This window comes from Harpegnathos saltator, unplaced genomic scaffold (genome assembly GCF_003227715.2).
Source record: "Harpegnathos saltator strain DR-91 unplaced genomic scaffold, Hsal_v8.6 scaffold397, whole genome shotgun sequence".
In the NCBI taxonomy this organism is placed as follows: domain Eukaryota; kingdom Metazoa; phylum Arthropoda; class Insecta; order Hymenoptera; family Formicidae; genus Harpegnathos; species Harpegnathos saltator.
In genome coordinates, this window is record NW_020230202.1 from 83,285 (window position 1) to 99,542 (window position 16,258).

General features: G+C 37.7%; 1 protein-coding gene across 4 annotated transcripts in view; it reads right to left on the minus strand.

Annotated features, from left to right (window-relative positions):
• The window catches only part of DAAM (disheveled-associated activator of morphogenesis-like protein), a 107,543-nt gene that overhangs the window by 57,827 nt on the left and 33,458 nt on the right, over positions 1-16,258 (minus strand). The window lies entirely within an intron of this gene.

Consider the following 16,258-nt stretch of genomic DNA (forward strand, 5'->3'; position numbering starts at 1 on the left):
TCTATTGCTGGCTATCACTAGCCTCTTTTGCATCAATTCATCATTCAATTTGTTCAATTGTTGCTGATATCGCTCCTCCGCAACTGTTTCATTCGGTTTTAAAAGCTCGTACTACACCTTTCGTATCCCACCAAATAGCATTGCTTTGTGACCGTGAATATTCCTTTCTTGTGCCGACGTTGACTGCTTTGTCTTGGATCAACCCATTTTTCTACTTTCGATTATCAAAATAAACCCACTTTTCATCTCCAGTTTCAATTCTCCACAAAAAATTTTTCTTTTCTGGCAAGTAAAGACATGATGATATTCAAACGATTTGCAATGGTACTTTCACTCAATTCACTTAAAAGGAAGATAAAACCCATTTGCCTTTCTTTTGAATTTTTCCTATGGCGTGTAGGCGTTTAGAAATTGTTGATTTATCGACATTCAATTGTTCAGCCAATTGTTTTTCCGTTTGAGCGGTGTTTTCATTCAATAATGTTTGCAATTTAGAATCTTTGAACTTTTTAATTGACCAGTACGTTCTTTGTCATTCAAATCGAAATCACCACTTTTGAATCGTTGAAACCAAAATTTACAGTTGGAATACAATAAAGCTTGATCACCATTAGTTGTAACAAACATTTCATGAGCTACAGTTGCCGATTTTTTCAAATCAAACAAAAAAAGTAATGAATGTCGAAAATGCAATTTTGTATGATTTTGCATTTTAGACATGTATAAATAATGAAACTATCAGTAACAATAGCGCGCAAACTGTCATATGTCATAAAGAAATGTCAAATCTTTCAGCGTTGCCAGATTTCAACATTCGTACTAATTACACTAGTCTACATTTTGCGATTGTTTTGTCACAAAAGGAGTGACACATGATTTCGATAGGATTTCTCCCGATAGGATTACGAATCTAAAGTCCAAAATTTTCCATCACGTCACGTTCTTGAGAAAATGGTGGTCAAAATGTGAAGAAAACGCGTTTTTGGCACTTTTTGAACCTCTGTCACAAGGAAACGGGACGTGATACAATACTATACGTGGGCTCAAATTAAAGCTTGAACCTTAACCCCTTCCGTGGCGGAGCAAAATTCAATAAAATGCACTGAAACCGCCCCAAAAAAGTGACGAGGCGGATTTTTTCAATAATTTGTATACTTCAGTTTTTTTAGTCGCTGAAGCCGAATTTGAGGTCAAAATATAGAAATTCACTAAATGTTTAACCGTGCCACTTACGGCACGGTTTTAGCTGGACGCACCGGTGCGTCCGCACCACAGAAGGGGTTAAACTTTAAATGTATGACGCTAGATAATATGTGACAATACTGTGGAGTCGTGTAGCACTGGTTTTTTGACTGAGCGCGCGCCAATTTAGACTCCGCGTTTGACAGTAAACCTGATTACGAAACGAAAAGTCTCGAGTAAACAAACGTAAGATAAAATAGCTTAAAATAAGAAAATTTAAGAAAATTATTGAAAGTTAACATAAATTGTCGGTAATCAGATTAGTAGGCTTTATAGGGCAACTAGGTTCACTGTTAAACGCGAGATCGAAATTGGCGCGCGCTCAGTCAAAAAACCAGTGCTACGACTCCACGGTATTGTCACGTGTCATGTAGCGTCATATATTTGAAGTTTAAGGTTCAAGCTTTAATTTGAGACCACGTACAATATTGTATCACGTCCCGTTTCCTTGTGACAGAGGTTCAAAAAGTGCGTTTTTTTTCACATTTTGACCGCCATTTTCTCAAAAATGTGACGTGACGGAACATTTTGGGTTTCAGATTCGTAATCTACGGGAAAAATCCTATCGAAATCATATGTCACTCTTATTGTCACAAAATCAGTGTCGACTAGTGTTATTATCTTATTACTGAAGACATCATTGCTAGGGACTAGAACTAATTCAACCTCCTAATATGATATGACAGGTGTATGACGTCACACTTTTTTGAAACGAGTTTCGAAAGGAAAGACCTTCAAAATTGTCGTTCCCAAACTTTGCATGGTGAAAGAGCGAACACGCATAGCGCGTACCTTTTGAGCTGGACTCAGAAAAGTCATTTTTGCGACCTGACTGCCCTCATCCTATAAATCTGCGATAAGTACTCGACGTATATTCTCTCCGTCGAACACGTCGTAAAACGAATGTGGAAGCCACAGAATAAGTACCCGATCGCCGTTACCGGTATACACTGTTTCACCGTCCGCAAGAGCTTTCATGCCGCGTATATCGGATTTAGTAATTATCCATAAAAGTCACAACGCTCCCTCCATAAAAATACGTTTATACTCCCTTTCTCGGCATTCCCGCGCCGCGGCTGGACGAGGAAAAACTAGTATACAAAAAAACGTCACATAGGTGAAAGAAAGACGCGGTATTAGGTGAACTATTCTGAGGATAATTGTTTAGTACTAGGTTGGTGCAAAAATAATTGCGGTTTTTACGTGATATTCGTTTAGTTCATGCGGCACCCATTTATCCAGCTTCTTATTTTTCCAATTAGGCACAAATGTCGAGCAACTATTGAATGATTAACATCGAGTTCTTCTGTCACCTCTCGAGTTGTTTTACATGGGTCCGCTTCAATAATGGTTCTTAAATCATTATTGTCTATAGCTGAAAAACGTCCACGACTCTCCTCATCTTCAAAGCTTTCGTTTCCGTCACGAAATTTTTGGAACCGGTGTTGAACTTTACGTTCACTAATTGACTCTTCGCCAAAAACAAATTCGATATTTCGAACAATTTTTGTTTTTTTACGTCCCAATTTAAACTCATACAAGATCGCGCGAATTTACTTTTTTTTTCCATGATTAATTTAAGAGGTTATATCCAACAATAAAAATGAAAACAATAGACATAAGCTGAAATTAGTAATGCCAATTTCATTGTTTACAATGATATATCACATGACTATAACAAAAAATAACGGTAATTAGAAAAATCGGCGCCAACTGAAAATGATAAAAACCATTGTTGGTGCAATTATTTTTGCACCAACCTAATATTTCTCTTATACACAGTGGCTCTGTTTCTATTGTCTCATATGTGATTATTGAAAATAAATATGACATGGTATAAAAAACATAATAAAAATAGATGAAAAATTGCGATAAAACAGCAATCTTTCTTCCCAAATGTTCTTTCGAGAAAAACCTGCCGTAAGTCGAGCGGAATCTATCGCCAAAATTGAGATCGCAAATGGCACGAGGCAGCTTGCACGTGTTTGTCATACGGTTTCGCTCGCAAGCGATTATCGAAAGGTCCGAGAGAGACTTTATCGTCGGACTGATGCACTTCAGCTTCGGACGAATAAAAAGAGAAAGCGAGAAGAAAAAGAGAGTCACCAACTGGCATGACCGTCTGTCGTGCACGCGTGCTGAGCACGCGGGGTGAATTTGCTTGCTTGCGCGTCATCGCAGGCATCACCGAAAAATCGTGTTCCTCGTTCCCCCCGATCTTCGTCGTCGTCGTCGTCGTCGACGATGCGATGCACCATCGACGGGAGCGATCGTCCTTGCTCGCCCCGCGGCGGCAGCCTTGCCGGGCGGAATGCACTCTTGTCTCTTCTCGCCGATGCGCGACGACTGGTTTTTCAAGGGAAAAATAAAGCTCACGACCGACGCGGAATATTCTTTCCTCTTACCTTCCACCGCTACATCCCCGGCTCCCGGAGACGGAGGGGGAAAGTTTATTGCCGTCCCTTTTACCGGATCGCCGACCTTGAAGACAGTTCTCATTGTGGTGGTCGCGTCTCTTTGAAATTGTTAACGACGACGACGACGACGACGATGACGACACCGCGCGCGATCGGGCTAAATTGAGTCAGCTAGATGTACAGTAAGTTGGCGGCCGATTAAATTAGTAACGAGCGATTCTCGCAGGTTTGCCAACAACCGAAAGTAGCGCGCGCTTTTACGCGGGAAATTCCGCACGCCTGCTTCTCTGCGCATGCGGGGATTAACTTTTACCTTCGTCGCGATAACGCGTTTAATGGTTATATGCGCGCCTGAAAACGCCCTTTAAAATATTCCATGAGACTCTAATTAGCTCTAATTAGTGCGTATTACGATTATCGTAGCGTATCATAGCGGAGTATCGTAACGTTTTCCTCTCGGTGGGGAGAGCGAGACGGTTTTCTGAGAAACTCAACGATCCAATATATATTCAGCTTACGGTAAATATAAAGAGATATCGATACGTGGCGAAGCCAGTATGTTTATCGAATAAGTTAACCTACCGTCGCGTAGTCTAACCTATGGTTTCATACTGAAAGCGCGACTGCTTCATCTATTTAACTTTACGTGCGAAATTGATTGCTTTGTATAATTATACGGAATTAAACGAAGTTGTAAAGAGATTAGGACTTCCACACATAATAACATAAGATTACACAACACAGAATGTGCGACGACAGAAAATGCTCCTCTACCATATAATATTTTAATTGTACACCATACTACCATATAATATTTTAATTGTACACATAATTTTAATCGTCCATATAATATTTTAATTGTGCATTCCCGATCTTAATTAAAGTCGTGGAACGAAAAAAAATATGTCGAATTCGCAGTCATTTCCGAGTTACGAATATTTTAAAGTCGTCCGCTGATGTCGCGTACATTTCGCTCATTCATACTTGTCGTAACGACTGGAATATGCACATTTATTTTCGCGGCCTAGTTGATATCAATCTTTACAATCAAGCTAATTTGAGCGTACTGTGTGCATATGCTATTACAATCGTCTGATTTTGACGGAAATGCGACAGTTGAATACAATGCTTATTGAAAGATCGCATATTGTAAAATAGTAGAGGAAAAGGTAGTATTATGGTCCTTGTAGGTATAATGGCCACTCTCAATATCTCCGTTATTACGTAGCGAATTCCAGTTATTACTTCTGGAATCATTTGTTTAGCCGTTAGCGCAGCTGATATATCAATACATAATAGCTAGCACTTTTTATAATGCATTTTTACTTTCGAGCTTGAAATGTTTTTCAAGGTATATTTTAGCACTTAATTAGACACGTTTCCTCATTATTTTTAAACTTGAGCGTATTGTCATACGAATATATGTACAATTAAGTATTTTATTTGTTACTTGACATTTTATTGGGCTGTACATCTTTCAAGTTTTGCAAAGTTGAATGAAATGCATAACATTTTGCTAATGTGACACCGTAAGAATGCTGATAAATACTGTCTCTTTTTTGAGGTTTTATACCAAAATAATTATTCGATAAATCGATTATAATCTGTAGTCCATTGTTGCACTTATGTTTGCACTACATTGTTGTCTTTCTAGCAGATTTTATATTTTCTAACAAGTTAATATCTACATTAAAAATTCGCAGTTATATTCAATATTATTCCCCTCCTAAGAATTTAATTTGAATAAATATATAATTTCGTAACTAAACATTTTGTGTTATTTTAAACAAAATCAATGTTTATATCAGTTTTAGCAGAATGTTATATTACCACTCCATTTTCTCATCAACCCATTGCGTTGTGTTGCAACATTTTTATAAATAACATCCTAACTAATAAAAATTACATAAGTTTGAGTCTATAATCGATTAAACAACATTGTGACAAATGTAATTATTCAGTTCTCAGATTAAAAATATTGATTATTGATAAAGATTAATATACAAAATGTGTATGAAGGGCCATAATACTGCCTTCTCTTCTATGTATAATATGAATTGTTTCGCATCCACATACAATGTATTTAAGCTACTTATGCTGTGCTATTTCTTTACATTATTATTATTATACAGAGTATCCGGGATCTGTTGGAAACAAAGAATCAAAAATTGTAAAGATTAATCAGAACAAACTGAGAAGTCAAGTACCATTTTGCAAAAATCGCGATAGTTATTAAGTTATTAATGATTGAAAATGACCATACCTACAGGCTCTTTTAATTAATAACTTGAAAATTTGCTTATTTATTTGCAAAATAGTAAAGGACCTTGTTCAGAATGACCTAATTTACATCTATATCACGGCTATTGTTCTTAGCGACAGGTTCAAGAGATTCAAGGTTCCAAATTCAATATACTCATATCTATCACTAGACACAATAACCATCATATAATTATAGATAAAGTCATTTTGAACAGAAAAGTTCTTTACCATTTTGCAAATAAATAAACAAATTTTCAAGTTATCAATTAAAAATGATGTGGTCATTTTCAATCATCAATAACTTAATAACTATTGCAATTTTTGCAAAAAGGTAAAATGATTTTTCTTCTCAGTTTGTTCCGATTAATCTTCACAATTTTTCGTTTCCAAAAGATGTCGAACACCCTGTATAATGATAATAGTGTAGAGCACAGCATAAGTAAATTAAACACATTGTATGTAAATGCGAAACAATTTAACCCTTTCACTGCTGAATCAACTTTCCTTCAGAAAATTATTAAAACATTTGGTAGTCCTACGTTTTTTGGGTAGCTGATTACGAATCTAAAGTCAGATTTGCAAAATTCAAAATGGCGGACTCAATACGGCAATCACGATGTACAAAATTAATGAAAATTCCAATTGTTATTGATCCAATTATTATTAATGGTATATGGGTTTTTCGGGTCGCTGATTACGAATCTAAAGTCAGATTTGCAACATTCAAAATGACTGATTCAATATGGCGACCATAATGTACGAAATTGATAAAAATTCCAATTATTATTGATAATATATGGATTTTTCGAATCACTGATTACGAATCTTTTGAGTAAAATAATATTGATAATATGGATAAGATGGAGATACAGAATGAAAGAACTAGGAAAATAGAGCAAAAAGGTGCAAAAAAATCAGATTTCGGCAGTTTTTGTAGAAATATTTGTTTATAAAAAAAAATCTAACCTGCAAAAAAATACTGAAAAAATATATGTTTTTGTACAACATCAGAAAAATATTTGGTGAAAATTTCAGACCTCTACATTCAATGCTCTCCGAGGAATCGATTTTTCCTTAAAAAAAGCATCTTTTTCCAACTTTGATTTGTTATAAATAATCACAAATGAATAATTAGGTATAAAAACCTATTGGAGTATGTTGAACAACTATTCAGTTACCTGGAAAACTCAAATCCCCGGTAAGTTCTTCAAAATTATGTGATTTACAACGCAAAATTGAATCAAGAGAAGGTAGGAAGTATACTTCCCACTAACAGTGAAAGAGTTAAACTATTGACAAAATCATTGTACAAAATGTGAGTGGAAGGCCATAATAACACTTTCTCCGCTACGTAACAGGTGATCGAGGCATAATAGTATTACGATATGCGGAGCGTTACACAAAAGGAAAACAAAACATGAGTACAATGCTCGGCGGCTTATAACCTTGTGCGCCCTTAATGACGCATACAGAGACATCGTAAATACACAGACCGAGACGCTCGGACACGCGGAGCGGTACGTGTCATGCACGCAATTTCCGATTTTTCTAGAAGTCAATCGGTTCGCGTCTGTGACAAATCGCGGTGATTCGCGGATATGACGACGACCCTGGGATCATCGTGAGCAACGACGGCATCTGCGGAGTGCAGCAGATTCCGAGAGTAACTACCACAAATAACTTTTATCTCATTCGAGAGAGAAGTATGCACTCGACACACTTGCGTGTCGTAACCTAACCTAACCTAACCTTAATCCCGAAATGCTTGATACATCGGTATCAAGCGTTTGTCGTAACTCCATATTGTCGCTTCCACTGGTAAAATCTATTGTTGTGAGTAATTAGGAAATTGCTCTTTGTTTTAGATCTGACGGAATGTCACGTTGATCGCGTTGGGAAGGCAGAAGGCTGTTCGTCGTGAATGTTGTTGCCGTACCGGCGGATCCGGTTCGGGCCGAGCAAAATCGGCTCGAAGGTAGGTTTATAGACTCTTTTATACTTCTCCCCTTAATCCCTCGCTATTAAAAGCCGCAATATAGATGTCAGAATGACGCGAATTACAATCGTGAAGGGCTAATTTATTCGCATTTCTGTAAGCTCTTTTACCTGTCCAAACCTGTGAATCCAACTAATTAAATTATCTTTTCTTTCTTTTGTAGCTGAATATAGCCAGCTTCGAATCCGCAACAGTTTGGTGAGTCACAAATGAAAAGAAAAATGAAAGTTTATATAATTGGTGGTGGTTTATGTAATTTCACCTACATCAATGCGATTTACATTGCCTGTAGATTATCGCATTTATACGTATGTGCTGTGAAATGAAATGATTTGTTTGAAACAATTAGGAAATGTAATTGAAATTTAAAGTATCAAATACTTAATATATCATCTTAATTTTTGACGGACTTGTTTACATAAATACATAGCCATGTTTACATAAATATGCTCTCACTATGCTCTCATTTTTGTAATTACGCGAGGAGTTTAAGTTGAGGAGTTGTTGAATGGAATTATTTATCCAATAATAATCTCCTAATTGTTTTAAACAGTATATGATACGAGGCGTGTTAGAAGCACGCCACTATGTATCTCAGAATTTCGCGGTTGCTTCGTTCGCACTGATGAATTTCGCAATCGTCGCGGTTACTAATTCCCACATTTTTTGTATACATTTGCGCGCAACGGTTACATTTAATAAATATAAATGGACGATGTGTTAATTTCAATATCGCAGAAGTACGGAAGTAACGTTCGCCAAAGTGTCACAAAGCGATCTAACACAACAGTTTTATTTGCAATGATCTTACTTGCAAAGTGGTTTGAACGTGTTGATTTCGCAATCGGTCTTCTATTGGCGACTTTTTGCGACGTGATTCATAAGTTGCAATTATATTCACGTGATACCGAAATTTATCATATCGCGATTTCTACCTCGTTATTCAAAGTAGTAAATTCTGCTCTAAGATAAATCAAAATTTCTAATCAATATCGTCGTTAATACGTTAAACGCCATCCGAACATGAATATTAATCGTGTCGCGAGTGCAATAAGGAAATGAAATGAAATGCAATCAACGTGGGTCTACGCATTTCGAGATGCAAAGACCAGTTTCATTGCTGGATTTTGCTGGATATGGATGACTGGACATGGATGGACCTGGTTGGATGCGACGGGATCTGGCTGAAAGTCGGCGAACTTTAACGTCAAACGAATGTTGAACTTTCATACTTACAGAGTATCACATTACGTAGTGAATGTTGAACTTTAACACTCACAGAGTATCACATTACGTAGTGCATGCGTAAATCATATTGAATGCGCAATATTTCAATGGCAACGTATTGGAATTGATTCTGTTATTGTTACCCAACTTTCCCCGATGAACCCGATGAACCAGGAACTTTAAACTTTAATTATTATCCAAAATACGCCATTTAAATATTGTGGAATTGTAACACTTTATATTTTGGATATATTTTGTTTATTATACTGTTAATATATATTTTCATACTGTTATATATATATATATATATATATAATAGGTTTATGTATAAATAAGGTTATATGTACAGGGTGTCCCATTTTAATGTCCCACCTCAAATAATTCTTCAGTATTGAAGTTTCAAGGAAAATGATCTGAATAAAAGATGTGGAGATTTAAGTGAGCTATCTTATGATGACCTTGACTTTAACCTTGACCTCTATTTTCAAGGTCATTTGAAGGTCAACTTGCGTTTTTTAAATCAAAACCCTTATTTTTATTACACTGTTTTTTTCTACTAACCAATTTGAACAACTTTTGTCTAAAATATTTTTTTATTTATCTAATATTTTTTGAGATATTTAAGGAAAACTTGATAACTTTTTCAATATTTAACTTACGATATCTCGCTAACTATTTGTCGGAAGAAAAAGTGCTACTAGACTTCCTTGCTTTATTTAGTCTCAAGAATATATTGTTACAATAGCACCTTGACTTTTGTTAACTTACTGATTTTTGGAAATTTCAAAATCATCAAATTAACAAAAATCAGGGCGCTATTGTAACAATATATTCTTGAGACTAAATAAAGCAAGAAAGTCTAGTACCACTTTTTCTTCCAATAATTAACGAGATATCGTAAGTTAAATATTGGAAAAGTTATCAAGTTTTCCTCAAATATCTCGAAGAATATTAGACAAGTAAAAAAATGTTTTAGACAAAAGTTGTTCAAATTAACTAGTAGAAAAAAACAGTGTAATAAAAAATAAGGATTCCCATTTAAAAAACGCAAGTTGACCTTCAAATGACCTTGAAAATAGAGCTCAAGGTCGAAGTCAAGGGCATCATAAGATAGCTCACTTAAATCCCTTTTATAAGCAAATCCCTTTTATAGATAACTTTTATTCAGATCATTTTCCTTGAAACTTTAATACTGAAGAGTTATTTGGGATGGGACATTAAAATGGGACACCCTGTATATAAGATTTTTGGAATCTTTTGGAAACGAAAAATTGTGAACTTTAATCAGACTAATCTGAGAAGAAAATTCATTTTATCATTTTGCAAAATTTATTATTTTGCAAAAATTGCAACGGTTATTAAACTATTAATAATTAAAAGTGAACACATCTAGAAGCTCTTTTAATTGATAATTTAGAAATTTGCATATTTATTTGCAAAATAATAAAGGACTTTTTTGTTCAGAATGATCTAATCTACAATTATATGACGTGCCTGATTTTTTTTTTCAGTTTGATTTGATTAATCTTCACAATTTTTCGTTTCCAAGAGATCCCGAACCCCTTGTATATATATTGTTTATATTGCAATGGAAATTTGATTATTGTCTGACACAATTAGGATATAATTCTGATATGATTATGATGTTGCTTTTAATTAATATGTGTTTCGCTGATATATTGGGGAGGGAATTACATATATATTGCAATGGCAATTTGCCTGATATAATTATAATACAATTTTGACATAATTACAACGCTGCTCGTAATTAATCTGTGTCCCGCGGGAACAATTACAAAGACATTTCGTGAGTTATCTCATGAATTACACGCGTTCCATATTTTTCGCGTCCAACGAGTAACATCGCGTCAAAATCATCTCCAAATTAGCGTTGCGCGGAAAATATTGCAAAGTTATAACACAATTTATGTACTATGTAAATATTGTTCTTCTTACGTTGTTTAAATACGTGTACTGGAGAGGAGTTTCATATTGCAATTTGATTGTTGCCTGAGCACTATAATTATGTGATACAATTTTGATGTAATTATGATACTGCTTCTAATTAATCTACGTGGACATCGCAAGGACGCATCTTACAAGATTGCGCGCGTTCGAAATTTTTCGCGTACGCGAGTAACATCGTGCGTCAAAAGCACCGTCAAAAGCAACGCCAGACTGGCGTTGCGTGCCGCGGCGAAAAAATGCTGCCAGTCATTAAAACTAAATTACCGTATTCCAGCCGGTGAATTCCGTCGGAAGCATTCCGTCGGCGCGCGAGCAGATCGCGGTGAGATCTTATCGGAAACGAACGATTCGTTCTTCAAATCTAATCGCGCTCACTCTCTTTATTCTCTTACTCGCCGCTCCATTATCGAGCGCGGCGGTGCATCTCGCCGAAGTCTCGGCGAAGAAATGCGAGCATTAATTGCACGTTAGCCTGATTCCGTTTACGCGAGGCGTGACGGTTCGCGTATTCCGCCCGATGACACGCCGTTTGCCACGGTGTCCGGGGAATCCGATAGCACGCCTTTCACGCGACACTCGGAGGCTCCGCCGCGAATCATGCCCTTATTCAGAAGAATCCATTCTCCAGCCGATCCCTTCGGCGCGGTCCAACGAGAGCGTGTCCGATACTTTCCGGTACTTTCTTATATACCGGCCCCGATCGCCGCTTCATTTAGAAACCGTTCAACGTACTTCCCTGCCACCCTGCTTTCATTGGATATCGTACCTACGTCCTCCTGACCTGACCCTGGCCCAGCTTGCCTGTCTGCCAGCTTGGCAACCAAGCAATCGGCCAGCCAGCCAGCCAGCCAGCCTTCAACGCGTCTCTCGACTCACGCTAGCTCGGAGAACGTTCGCTTCTTCGCGAATACATCGTGCTTTCTTCTTCCGTTACTTGCTAGAGACCGCTTCGCGGTCGATCAGAGCCCGTTCGTGACAAATTGTTAAGTAAAGCGAACCGCTCGATAGAACACGTTTAGATCGATATTGAGAAGGTGGGAGGTGGAAGGAGGGGGAAAGGGGTGTCCTGAAACAAAGCAACGAGTTCTGCAAGTTTTCGCGAAACAACGGTTCACGTACATGTTGGCGGTACGGCGCGCAAAACTCGAACGCAAGTCCTTTCTCCGCGTCGGAATATCCCTTGCACCGGTTTCTCGTGTACGACGCGGTCTTCTCCAACTTGTAATTTAATTTAATCACTCGCGACGTCACACACGCAATCAACGCGCATGCAACTTGGGCTATACGGTGATTCTCATTCGTTTCTTCTCCTCGGAAAGGTCGACATGTTGAATCGCGCCGAAATTCGTGCGACCGAGGGAGACTCCGGAAGAATCGTTTTTGAAAAGATTTCGTCTCGGAGGAAAGCGAGTTCTCTCTTCTTGACTTATACTGTCATTACTTGTAACATTCCTCCTTATTACACGCGAGAGATACGGAATTGGATTCCCGTGTCGCCGTCATTCGCTTCTTCATCGCGTTTCTTCGCCTACCATCCGAATGGGTAGAGGCACTCGCTCGGCCACGGTTCGCTAATGGCGTTGACGTTAATCGATCGCGCCGGCTCGCTTGCTCGCCTTATCGCAGGAATGCGTATAGTGGCCTTAAAGGTGCGGGACACTCGGCATCGATGTTACCTGACCACGCCGGTGAAAACGAGCGAGAGAAACTTTCCGCGCTTCCGCGGCGACACGCAAGACCGCCGCTCTCTTATCGCGTTTCCGCGATGACCCGACGCGCCTCATCTTCAGCGCGAGTCTCGGAGCAGGAGGCGATCCTCCGGCTCGCGTTATTCATTTTTGCTGTCCCGAGGCTAGGTATTGGGTATTGAACTTAATTTTAAAGGATTTACAAGAGATGGCGCAATGAGCACCTAATGGCATCGGCCCGTACTGAAGCCAACTTCATATGAAAGCCCTGTCATTAGGCTTTAAGAATCAGTATATTTCATTTGGTCCAAGTGTAAATAACATATATTTTTAGCGCATTCAATATGTCGAGTTTTGTGCCAACGAAACGCAATTTGCGGGAAGCGTTACTTTTTTGTTTCCATTTGAAAAAAATCGGCAGCTGAAAGTCTTGGTTTGCTGTCCGAAGCTTATGGGGATTATGCTTCATCGATCTCAACTTGTGAGTACTGGTTTAGATTTGATTCAAAAGTGGAGATTTTAATTTGGAAGACAAGGAACGCCCTGGTCAACCGAAAAAAGTTTAAAGACGAAGAGTTGAAGGCATTGCTGGACGAAGATCAATGTCAAACGCTTGAAGAATTGGCAGAAGCATTAAATGTAACCGAAATGGCCGTCTCTAAACGTTTGAAGTCGATGGGAATGGTTCAAAAGCAAGGAAATTGGGTGCCATACGAATTGAAGCCAAGAAACATCGAAAGGCGTTTTTGTGAATTGCACGTGTGAATTGCTGCTTCAATGACAAAAAAGGAAGAGTTTTTTGCGCTGTATCGTTACTGGCGATGAAAAATGGATACATTACGACAATCCCAAACGCAGAAAATCATGGTGCAAGCCTGTCCAATCGCCAACATCAACAGCAAAGCCGAATATCCATCGTTCGAAGGTAATGCTCTGTATTTGGTGGGATCAGAAGAGTGTGGTCTACTACTAGAGTTAGGAGCTACTAAAATCTGGCGAAACCATTACTGGGGACCGTTATCGACAACAATTAGTACAGCTGAACCGAGAATTGCAAGACCAGTATTGAAAACGACCAGAATACTCCAAAAGACATGATAAAGTGATTTTCCAGCATGACAACGCCCACATGTCGCTAAACTGATGAAGGAAATGCTAGAGCTGCTCGGATGGGATGTTCTACCCCACCCGCCGTATTCACCAGACATTGCTCCTTCTGTTTTCTACTTGTTTCGATCCATGCAGAATCACCTTTTTGCCCAGCACTTCTGTTCTTTAGAAGATATCAAAAAATAGCTCGATTCACGGATAACCACAAAAGACGAGTCGTTCTTCCGCCGAGGAATCCGCCTTTTACTAAAAAGATGGGAAAAAGTTGTAGCTAACGATGGACAATACTTTGAATAACATGTACTTATCACTTTGTTTCGAAATAAACGTTCATTTTCACAAAAAAATCCGTTAAAATTAAGTTTAATACCCGATAGAAGCGAAGTATCGCAATAATCAAAGTCGAGAGTCGACGGGATCAGAGATTCGTCTTGAGCTTGGATTCGGAGCCGGAGTTCGAATTGGAGTGGGAATTAATGGAATTCAATTACGCGCGCAAATCGAATCTGCCGTAAACACTCGAGAAATCGGTCTATTTTTGTTGTAATGCAATTTCCTTCTCGCCCGCCGATTCTCGTCGCGAGATTTTACCGTAACTCGTAATCGAGCAAGTTGTTAGCAACCTCGCTGTCGAAGAAGTGTTTAGCTTTATCCTATTTAGCGGTATCCTTCGGTTGCATATTTTACGCGACTTTGACTTCTGGACGAGAATTCCGATGCACATAATCGCACCTGTACTATAATTATGGAAGTACAAAGTAAAAATAGGAATACTCCTTGCCCGGAGCTTATCGTATGCGTATCTCATAGAAGTGGAGCGAGGCTTATTTTCAATAATTTTAGACATACTCGGTTGCTAAGTGGGCGCTACGGCTGAACAACATTGGCCTCCAAAGATACGCGGTCTCCCGCGTACGCCATTAGCATACGCATTATCTAAGTACGCCTTGAAACTATGTCATACGTGGACGGATTGACTTGAGAGCTCGACGACGAGACCCTCTCGGAGAACGCGATATATTTCGTACGATCTTTATATAATCGTGCGTGTAATATGGAAATTTTCAGCTAGAATGGCTGGAATGTTATTTATTCATACGGAACACCCAAAAAAAAGTATTCTATTTGTAAAGTGATTTTTCCTATAGTCTCATATTCTAAGCGAAGTCTCTTACAGAAAAAGGATTCCCTTTCTTTCGATAAAGCGATTAAAATGAACCATTCATCTAAAATTTATTAGATATTATTTTAATTATTCTAATATTTTCCTCTTATTTCAAGAGGATTTCTTCTTGTATCAATTAATTTTTCTCTTATATGAAGAGGAATATGTTGATTTGAATGTCGGCTTCTTTTGTTCAGTCATGCTCTACCTCCAGATATAAACGAAAAAAGAACCATATGCTCATGGGTCAGAATATTTGGAACGCTTTTTGAAAAAGTGTGTTGTTGTAACAAATAACGAAAATAATTTACCCATATTTGGTCAAATACAGTTTATAATCTATTGCAAGAAGTTGAATAATATATTCTTTCTTTTAACTATGATTCACACATTATGACGAACATCTTTGTAGCTATAAAGTCCATAACAAAACTGACTGGAAATTTATTTATTATAATGATCTTGTTTCATTCGTGCCTACTTATTGTAAAACTGAAGTCAGAAGTATATCTATATATGTATATTACTTTCGCTGTATACATTATAATAATTTTTTCAAATTAACCAGTAAGAATAAAATACAATAAGAATAAATAATAATCCTCTTGAAAAAAGATTAAATAATCTGTGTATAAAGAGAAATTTAAAATCAATAAGATTCGCATTATATATATATATATATAATATATAATCCCTCTAACTTTAAGGATAATGTTTATAATATTTATATGTTTATAATATTTTCCTCTTAATCTTAGAGTAATTCTCTTGAGGCCATGTATAAGAATAAAATCCTCAAAAATTTAGATGATTCCGATTGTTCTAAAATTACTTTTTTTGGATGAAGCTGACTGTTATTACGATTCTTCAAGTCCATAATTCGGTGCGTTGTGTTTAACTTTCATGCGCGCATCGCGCGTGTAAGACAGAACGCCGCAAGAATAATCGTTTATAGGATAGGCACGGAAATATCGTGATGATCATGAAAGATGAATTGTACAGCTTGAAAGATACTCTCCATAATTCATTTTTGAAGAAAATACAAGTCAATCGAGTTAATTGTATTCTCAAATTTTAATAATCGCCGCGAGGATGTGAAACCACGCGAATCGTGACGGAACGGTGCAATTTTGTTGCAAAATGGCATCCCATCGAATTACACCGTTTTACGTTCTCGCGTCAA